Source organism: Branchiostoma lanceolatum, chromosome 13 (genome assembly GCF_035083965.1).
Source record: "Branchiostoma lanceolatum isolate klBraLanc5 chromosome 13, klBraLanc5.hap2, whole genome shotgun sequence".
Lineage (NCBI taxonomy): Eukaryota > Metazoa > Chordata > Leptocardii > Amphioxiformes > Branchiostomatidae > Branchiostoma > Branchiostoma lanceolatum.
In genome coordinates, this window is record NC_089734.1 from 3,559,331 (window position 1) to 3,569,225 (window position 9,895).

General features: G+C 41.6%; 1 long non-coding RNA gene across 3 annotated transcripts in view; it reads right to left on the minus strand.

The window, feature by feature from the left end:
- Positions 1-2,068: 2,068 nt before the first annotated feature.
- The window catches only part of LOC136446957 (uncharacterized), an 82,620-nt gene continuing 74,793 nt past the window's right edge, over positions 2,069-9,895 (minus strand). For all 3 annotated transcript variants that reach the window (XR_010757672.1, XR_010757671.1, XR_010757673.1), the window contains exon 3: positions 2,069-2,513. This is a non-coding gene — a long non-coding RNA (uncharacterized lncRNA). The remainder of the gene's footprint in view (positions 2,514-9,895) is intronic.

Sequence of the window (9,895 nt, forward strand, 5' to 3'; positions counted from 1 at the left end):
GTATTTGCTAAAGCCCCTATCTCGCTGGACTCGCGGCACGTTGGCGACCTCGCTGTGACTGGGCGATTTCACAGCGCCTCAACGAATTCCCTCGATAAACAACTAATCTTTTTACGCTTTGTGTGTTTTGTTGTCGTTTTAGTCATACTTGCGCTCCCATATATTCCCACTATAGTCAAGAGTAACACAAATCCAGTTTAGGACGCAGCAACGCCGCCAACGTGCCGCGGGTCCATTGAGAAGGGGGCTTAATGGGTGACCTACTTTATCATACATTAAAGTGCCTTGTGCTTTAGTTACATATGAACGGACAGACATGCGGCGGTCCCATGGTATATTACATTCATGAAATACAAATATGATATTCTCCTTTGTATTTTCTTGGATTTTTAATCATTCATATGCACAGATTCAGAAATATTGTCTGATGCTTTCTTTAGTACGCGACAGCACGAAGACTACCCGTTATATCACGTGATATTGTGTAGTGCAAAGGATAAAGTGCAACGTAGCTGTTCTTGACGTCATGAAAACCTATACAGTTGACTCCTGTGGCGAGTTCGTTAACTTTAACCAGTACGCTTTAAATATGCAATAAATGAAGAATTGCAAGCGCCAAAATCCTACCGATTAAATACATCTATCAAAATGTACTTGCTAATTATCAACATAACTTTTCTTGTTTAAATAAGCGTTTTTATAAGGTCGGGTTTAAGCATCTGGGATATTTAAAGTTAGATAGAGTAGATGAGTTCATAAACAAGTCGCTAGGAGTCGCTTTGTATTGATGAAGAATGGTCGTTGCTATATTGTTCATACGTTATGAGCTTGGAAGCAACCTGACTCTGCCAAAGAAACAGCTGTTTATCTTTAAAAAAATCAGAGCTGAACCCACATTCATTCAAAACCTTTTCCCAGACAAATTGACTTTTACAAGAACAGTCTTTGTAATAATCAATAATAATTAATATATAATACCCACGAATGTGAATGTTATTACGTGATATAGTAGGCTTTAGTTGATCCCATGACATTTCAATTTGTCTTTTCAGGATTCCCTTCCTTAATGACTGCTCTCCCTCGGTCGCTCATTATCTGTCTGTGTCTGTGTCTGTGTGTGTGTGTGTGTATGATGTGTGTATGTATGCGCGGCGCGCGCGTGTGTGTGTCCGTGTGTATGTGTGTGTGTCTTTACTATTTGGCTCGTCTATTATAGCTATCGATCAATGGCTAATGGTTAAGTTTACATTGAAATTGCCCGCAGACCTTTGTGGAGTGATGACACATATTTCACCATACTATACACTTTTGTATTAGATAGATTAGCCCTTAGATATATATATAGAACTGTAGTTATGTACCAGCCAGAATTTGTACCTTGTACAGTTGTTGCGCAATAAAGTTATCTCTATAATCTTTCGCGCCCTATATCTGCTTGGATATTAGCGTGGCAATACACGTTGGAGCTTATACGTCTACCCGGACAAGGGGTGTCCCTAAAACTCGACTGGTAGCAGCCTCACAATTAAGCTCATGATTCCAACCTGTTGCTAACTGGGAGACCCCGGTTCCATCCTGGGCAGGATCATCTCGGTTGGGGCTGCACCCGTCTTTCGGAGGGGACGTAACATGGGTGGGGGGTGGTTGGCTCGTGTTCGAGGTGGTGCCTCGAGCAAGTTAAAGGGGGAGGGCCAGCGCCAATTTGAATTTCATATGTCTACCTGGCCCACGTCGTGAACACTGATTCAGTTGAAACTGCACTCAGACCTTTGTGGAATAGCTGTACAGATCATTTTTCACGCGCTGCTTGGATATTAGCAACACACTCTGAATTGTATATGTCTACCTGTCCCACGACATCTCACGGCATTGTCACCGGACCAAAACGTGATCAAAGACGCCGATAACATAACACAGCGATAAATGACGTACTTGACTGTCTGGCGTAGCAGTCTGTCATACTTAAAAGCGGTGTTCCTGTCGGATACTCCAATCATCAAATATGGATGACATTCTATTCGTATTTTCTTTAACTTGTGATATTTTATGTATCAAAACAGGTAAAAATACAGCCTGATATTACGTAGTGCAAATGATTGAGTACAATGTTCCTGGTTATGACATGATGAATACTGATTCAGTCGAAACTGTCGTCAGAGCTTCGCGTAATAACTGTACAAATACTCTTTCATGCCCTGCATCTGCTTGGATATTAGCGTGACAGCACACTTCAACTTTCATATGTCTACCTGGCGCAAGACATCTCACGGTATTGTCACCGGACCAAAACGTGATCAAAGAGGCCGATAACATAACGCAGCGATGAATGATGACGTATTTGGCTGTCTGGCGCTGCCGTCCGTCATACTTAAGTTGTCCAGACGACGTCACAGTCCCTTCCTGTCGGATCACCTTTGCTCCAGATCGCCTCGTGTTGGGGCAGGTTGCCATGGCGACGTCAAACACCAGACCAGGTGTGCGGTGATCTGTTTACGGGGTCACCGTCACAAACTCTGCAGTAGCAAAATAGACAGAATTCTTTTGTTTGTTATGATGCTGAAGAAGTAAGCCTTTCTGTCAAGGTTTGCCGACCGGTGAAGGCGCTTGTTGACATAGTCGGTTTACATAAGATCTGAGATATCATATGTGCGCAATACAACAAGCCTGAGTGACATCCTAGTTCGTTTACTAAAGCTCCCATACTCTCTCTTGTTGGTGAGGGAGGGTATGAGAGTCCCGTTAAACTAACTCGAATGACACTCAGTGCATGATACAACACGTTATGTACTATGCAAAAATAACTAATGTGCAAACATACTTGATTTCAATCGCTTCTCTCGTATGAAAATGATTATTTTCTAATCACAATGTACGACGCATTCTTTAAACCAGCTATCGCTAGTGGTAGATAATTCCCAACGGATTAACTAAAAGGTTATGTGTCAGGTGGGTTTAACACGCATTCATCTTTACATTCATCTTTACGGAGCCTCACTGGTTAAAACAAACCAGAGATTTACATAGGAATACACAGGTTTGGGGAGAGCCACACCCCACGCACGTTAAAGAACCCACCACACCTTTCGAAAAAGAGTGGAGGCATGCCCCGGTGTGCGATAGTCCATCCTGATTTGACCCGATACTTGTCAGTAATTGCCAATTTTACCACATACGTGGTCAGGTAGAAGAAGAACAGCTGCCGACTATTGGAGGACACCCCTATTTCCTGACACCCCTATGTTAGGGTACGGGTAAGGGGTGTCCGAACACAGGATACGATGGGTGCCGTAACTTTGGGGCGACGGGACGCGTAGGGGTGTATTAAACCACGGAGAATTGACTGAGTGTGTGATTTTAGTCAATCTATCTTGTGTTTAGACACGTAAGACTCATCTATAGATATTTGGTAGTATTGGCATATCCGTAAGCTAACGCGTATGCATATTGATAACAGACTGTACAAGGTCAGTGTACTCTACAAAAATTGAAACAGAGTAGAAAATACGTACTGATAAAATGTACGGAGAAACGTGTTGGTGTTGGGTGGCATTTGCACTTACAGACATTTGGGAATACATGATTTGACGGTGAAATTGACAATACCATTCTTCTTCACTTAAGGTTTGAATAATGAATGAGAACTTGGAACGAAGCGAAGGTGAAAGGCAGTAAACTTCACTTAACAACGAAGTCCAACCATAACTCACAGATGAAAGGACAGTAATGTAGCATTGAATAAGCACATTTCTCATTACGTGTTGCTAAATGCATGTTATAACTGAAGCGCATTCCGTGACTTGCGTTATTGAATAAAGGGCGACGTTTTACATGCCTTTGAGCACGCAAACGTAACACCACCCCTTTTTATCTTTTGGTTTCTTCCATCATCCTGTAACACCTGGTTGGTCAGCGGTCATAATCCACTTGAGGTTGTTTCATAATTAAAATCTGCGGGAGTCTTCAGTCTTCCAGACACTCCGCCATTGTGTCTTGATCGTCACTTAACAGTCTTCGGGGAATTTTCTAAGGAATTATAGGTCAAGATTTTCACAGCTCTAAAAGATGTTCTCGCGGCTTGGCTGAAGTCCTGTCTTCTTCAACTTTGCCAAGGTGAGTTTTCTGTGTTTTAGAAGCATTTGATTTTCAAGGAGCAAAGAGGCCTTACTCTGTGGTATGTAGACCAATACGGCACCTGTAATATGTAGCTCAAGTATATGTAGGGATATGTTACATTCTCAATGTTCGTTATCTTCAACTCGAAAGGCTGCTAGTGTTCTGGACTTTCAAACCTCTTTTAACGGCCAGGTAACTCTGTCGTAAGTCGTCGTGCGATTTTGATGTAGTGCAATATCTAAGAAGGCTGTGACAGCACAAAACGCCGAAAAATATGTAAAGCTGCGTTTACACATGCATCTCCAAGTCTACTTGGAAACGCACGCGCGTGTAAACCGGGCCTAAGACCGCCTTTTCTGTAACAAAAAAGCTGGATTTTGTACGACACATGGACGGCTATCTCAAGAATGGTCTCAGTTTGCGTATGACGACCGCATGACGAATGTGACCACACCCCAACCGTCACTGAGACATTCTTTACCAAGCATGTCTCGAAGATCGCTAGTGATAGTCAAGCCTTTGTGAGAATTGTTAGTTCAAGTAAGACCTTAGCTGTTCTCTGTATCTCTATATGGATACGCTCAATGAAGTACTGACCTAAAGCAGGCGTAGTTGTGCATGTAGGAGGCCATATGTAATATTAAAAACTGGCTAAAGCTATGATCGTACCAGTTGTAAAGAAATCATATTTTTCTACCCTTGGCGAAAAATCGTTCAAAAATATTGATTAACGCACTCTATTTCACAGCACTTTCATCACAAAAACTTTCTAAGAATTATTATTTTTTCATGTAGTACATGTAAACCGGTTATCATGGATGCCTTAAAATAGTTTTAAAAACCCATGAATTCGACTGGAATATCATTTTTGATCCTGCTTGCAAATCAATACGAAGCGATCGATAGAACAACATATTTTCCAACCACAAAGGCCAGTGGTGTTATTTTTCTGGACTTACAACATTCTGACAGAATACAGCGAAATGGATGTAATTGTGAAACGTACGGTTGATTCAGTACATGGGCCGAAACAAATTATACGATGCACAATACGTTGTTCACATGTTGATTGTGATGTCAGGTAATGCTTTTCTTCGTGTTCACCCGAGTTTGAAATAGATCCCACACTTTTGTTGTGTCGACCAAGCTATTATGAGTGAAACAACAGTTATTGTGTTCCTCAGAACCAAAATCATGACAGTTACCGGAAACGACGTCTTCTGCTAATCTACTGGTATTGTCCAGTTTACTTTGAAACAAGTTTTGGTGAAGTGGTTTGCAAGCCCACTTTTGAGGCAGCAGATCAGGGCTTCAATCCAGGTCAAACTACGGGAATTGTTCAGTCCAGCTGTTCACACGGTACATGTTAGAGAGTGGTTACCATGATTCCACCGGAGCATTCGTTGGCTACATCCCTTTTAATTGAGTGATCGCTTATCTTAGCGACCAACGAATTTCATGTATTTCATAGAACGAATTATTTACATGAAATATCTATACATCTTTGCAAGGGAGAAGGATAAAAACATCGGGTTTGAAATATTGGATATGCGATTTGAAGCGGCTGTGTTTTTGTTTTACCAAAGGTTTCAACTAATAGTTTGTTTCTGGATTGCCAGACTCCATAGATAGCCCTTTAAAACGTTTACGCCCTCGAGAAAAAACAGATATAGCGGAAGAGTGGCCACAAATCGATCAAAGCGCATGCGCGTTCCACAAGAGCGCCCTTTGTCCCTGTGAGGTAACTTTGGTATTCAGTGATCCCGGTAGTTTAAGTCACTTGGGGTTTGGCCTCTAAATACCGATGAATAAATGATGACGACAGAACAATGCACGGCCTCGCGCCGCTTCCATTTTTTTCCGGGAAATCTCAGAAATGCCGATACATGTTTATTTCATTGGGCAATAAAACCGAAGGAATTGTTTTCATAATCTTGAAGACATAAGTGGGTTGATCATAATGTGGTTTTAATGTCTAGGAATGTGAAGCGATTGGCCTTCAATTGAATAATGATTAATTCTCTTTGATCTAAAATTTATTTTTCCTATGGTGGAGTGTTACGTCTGTCTGTCTTTGTGTGGGGGGAAGGGGTGTATATGTATGTGTGTATGTGTATGTGTGTGTATGTGCATGTGTATGTGTTTGTGTGTGAGTGAAGCATCTTAGTGAAGTACATCTTTACAAAAAAAACAGAGACCATTTCACATTTTGACACCAGCTGAAGACTGAAGATTACTCTTCCAGTCTCATACATTTTACATAATCTTGCGCCTTCACCTTTTCTGTGTTCTATGCTTTCTAACACCTGTAACAGTACATTTTATTCCCACGCAACCCATTACACCATCTCTGTCCTTTCTCAACATGTCATAGAATGTGAAGATATTTCAGCCTTGAGAACATCTCGTCGCCATTATGAGGTCAACGACCTCAACATTACCTGTCCTAATATGGGGAGCTGCCATGTTGGCTTTGTCAATGGCTATCTCAAACGTCACAACCGGTAAGTTTACTGTTAGAAAATATCTTATGTATTGTTAGTCCGCATTGGTAATGATACCATTGGTTTGTAGTAATTCGTCTGTCACGCAATCCACTCAACAGCCAAATGTCTGTTTTTGCTCAGTTTCTTTTTCTTCTCCAAAGAAATAAGGTCAATGACCTCTTAAGATGACTGTCACCATAGTTATTGGATGTGTATCTCTGTGGTGTCCAATCACATAACGTACCAATTAGCAGAATGGGGGCTGGTTACCATAAAAATGTACTCTCAAAGCAGAAGTTGGTGGGGAGGATTGTGACCTTTTTTTATCATATGTCCCGTTTTTTGGTGGGGAGAGCGGACAAAATACAGGGCATATGATAAAAAGGTCACAATCCTCCCTACCAACAACCTCTGTTTGGAGAGTGATAAAAATGAACGTGTTTGAGTAAGTATAAACAGAGCAGTAGTTTGTTTAGGCTTAAGACCATGTGAGGGTAAAACATTACGATTTGCTTGCAAATGTTGCCATTCTAGTTTGTTATAAGCCGATTATAAGCATGACCTTTACAGGATAATCCACGTGATTATCCAAGTGCACTCCGGAAAGGATGTGACAGTTCAGGTAAACATACACAATGTTTACGCTATGTTGTGTCAACCAAGTTTTAAACGGTGCACGCCCAATTCTTCCACGACAGTACACTTCAAAAATGTGACGAAGAGATTTTTAAGGGTCCATATTTGAGTCTACATTTCTTGTAATCTGTAAGAAAGATATTGAGTACTTCTAGTGTTTCACAGATGGAGATCTCAATCAATAGATCAAACAAACAAACACACAGATTTTGGGTGGAAATTGATCCCTGGCTTGAACCTTACCTCTGTGTAAAATTCCGCATTGAAAGTGATGCGCCCCATTGCCCTAGCATGTGTAAATGGACTTAAAATACCTCGCGCCATGGATAATTGTGAAAGTCTTAGTAAAAGGATTTTCTCCGAAATTATATCGCTTTGCAGATATGATTTAGCTCTTTCTGAAAACAGACTAGAGAATTTCTGATAGACAATTACAATAAACAACGCAAAAAGCAAATGTGACGTCTTCGACTGTTTAAACCCACCATACTTAAGTTGATTTTGAAATCGACTTGTGTCTATGAATACAAGTCTGTAAACTTAGCCTAATCCATGGTCCAAATTATTTCTACAATCCGTCTTCCGCAGAAAATACAACATTTGTATCATCCCCTGTACCGACCACAATACCGTTATCAACAGATGAGACAAGAGATACAACTACAAACTCTCCAATAACAGGTCTTACCACGAAACTAGAATCTACAGTGATTACGACAGTTGGTGCGACTAATAACAAAACAACGGAGTCACCAACAACAGCACAAACAACAGAACTCCTCACAACCGCCGAGACAACGTTTCCCTCAACTACAGACTTTACTACAGAATCGCAATCTACCATCGTCACAGCATCCAGTGCGACAACAAAAGGGACAACAGAACCGGTAACAACGGCGCAGAGGACAATTTCATTGTCGACGGTACAGAACACGCCTACAACTACAGATGTGTCTACAGAAACACCAACCACAGATTTTACGACAGAACCAAAATCTACCATCATAACAACATCAACTGCAACAACGATGGGGACAACAGAGTCGCTAACATCAACAGCACAAACCACGGAACTATTGTCCACTGTCCCGACAACGCCTCCTCGAAGTACAGAAATCTCAACAGAACCACCAAGTACAGTTTTTACTACAGAGACACAATCTACTATCACGACAACATCTACTGCGACAACGAATGTGCTAACAACCTCACAAAATACAGAGATATTGTCCACCGTCGAAACAACACCTCTTGCAACTACTGATATGTCTGCAGAATCGTCAACTTCAGACGTTACTACAGGATCCCAATCTACTACCCAGACAACTTCTGAAACGACTACCAAGGGCACAACAGAGTCTTTAACAACAGAGATTTCCTCTGCAGGGGCAACTACTCCTCTAACTACAGATATGTTTACAGACTCAGTAACCACATATCATACTACAGAACCTCAATCCAGCATTATAACGACAGCTAATGTGACTACAGTGGGGACAACACAGTCACTAACTACAGCACAAACCACAGATCAATTGTCTACTGAAGACACAACACCTCCTGCAACTACAGACTTGACAACAGAATCACCAACAACAGGTTCTACTTTAGAGACAAAATCCACCATCGTAACATCATCTAGAACGACTACGATGAAGACGACAGAATCAACTGAATTATTGTCTACTGTCGAGACAACGCCACCTCCGACTACAGATATGTCTACAGAACCACCAACCACAGGTTATTTTACAACGCCTTCTCTAACTGACCTGTCAACAGAATCACCGACAAAAAGCTTTACTACAGAACCACAATCTACCATCGTAGCATCACCTAGAGCTACTACGATGGGGACGACAGAATCGCTTACAACCGAGCAAGCTACAGAAATGTTGTCCACCGTCAGGACAACGCCTCTTCCGACTACTATGTCTACAGAATCACCAACCACAGGTTTTACTACAGAACCAAAATCTACTATGAAAACAACACCTGGTGCGACTACGAAGAAGACAACAGAGTCGCTGACAACGACACAAACCACAATTCAATTATCTACTGAAGAAACAACGCCTCCTGCAACTACTGACCTGCCCACAGAAACACCAACATCAGGCTTTACTACAGAACCACAATCTACTGTCTTTACAACAACTGATGCCTCTACAAAGAGAACAACAGAACCGCTAACGACAAAGCAAACCACAGAACTATTGTCCTCCCTTGACACAACGCCTCCTTCAACTACGGATATGTCTACTGAACTACAAACAACAGATTTTACTACAGAACCACATTCTACCGTTATGATAACATCTGGGGCGACTCCAAAAGGGACAACAGAGTTGCGAACAACAAAACAAACTACAGAAATGATGACTACTATCGAGACGACGCCTTTGGCAACTACAGTACGGTCTACAGAGTCACTAACAACAGATCTGACTACTGAACCACAATCTACCATTGAGACTACTGAGGCACTAACTACAGCAGAAACCACACAACTACTGTCCACTGGCAAAACAACACCTGCTGAAACTACGGTTATATCTACAGAATCACCAACAACAGATATTACAGAACCGCGATCTAGCATTATAACAACGTCAATTGCGACTACAAAAGGGACAACAGCGTCGCTAACAACAGAGCAA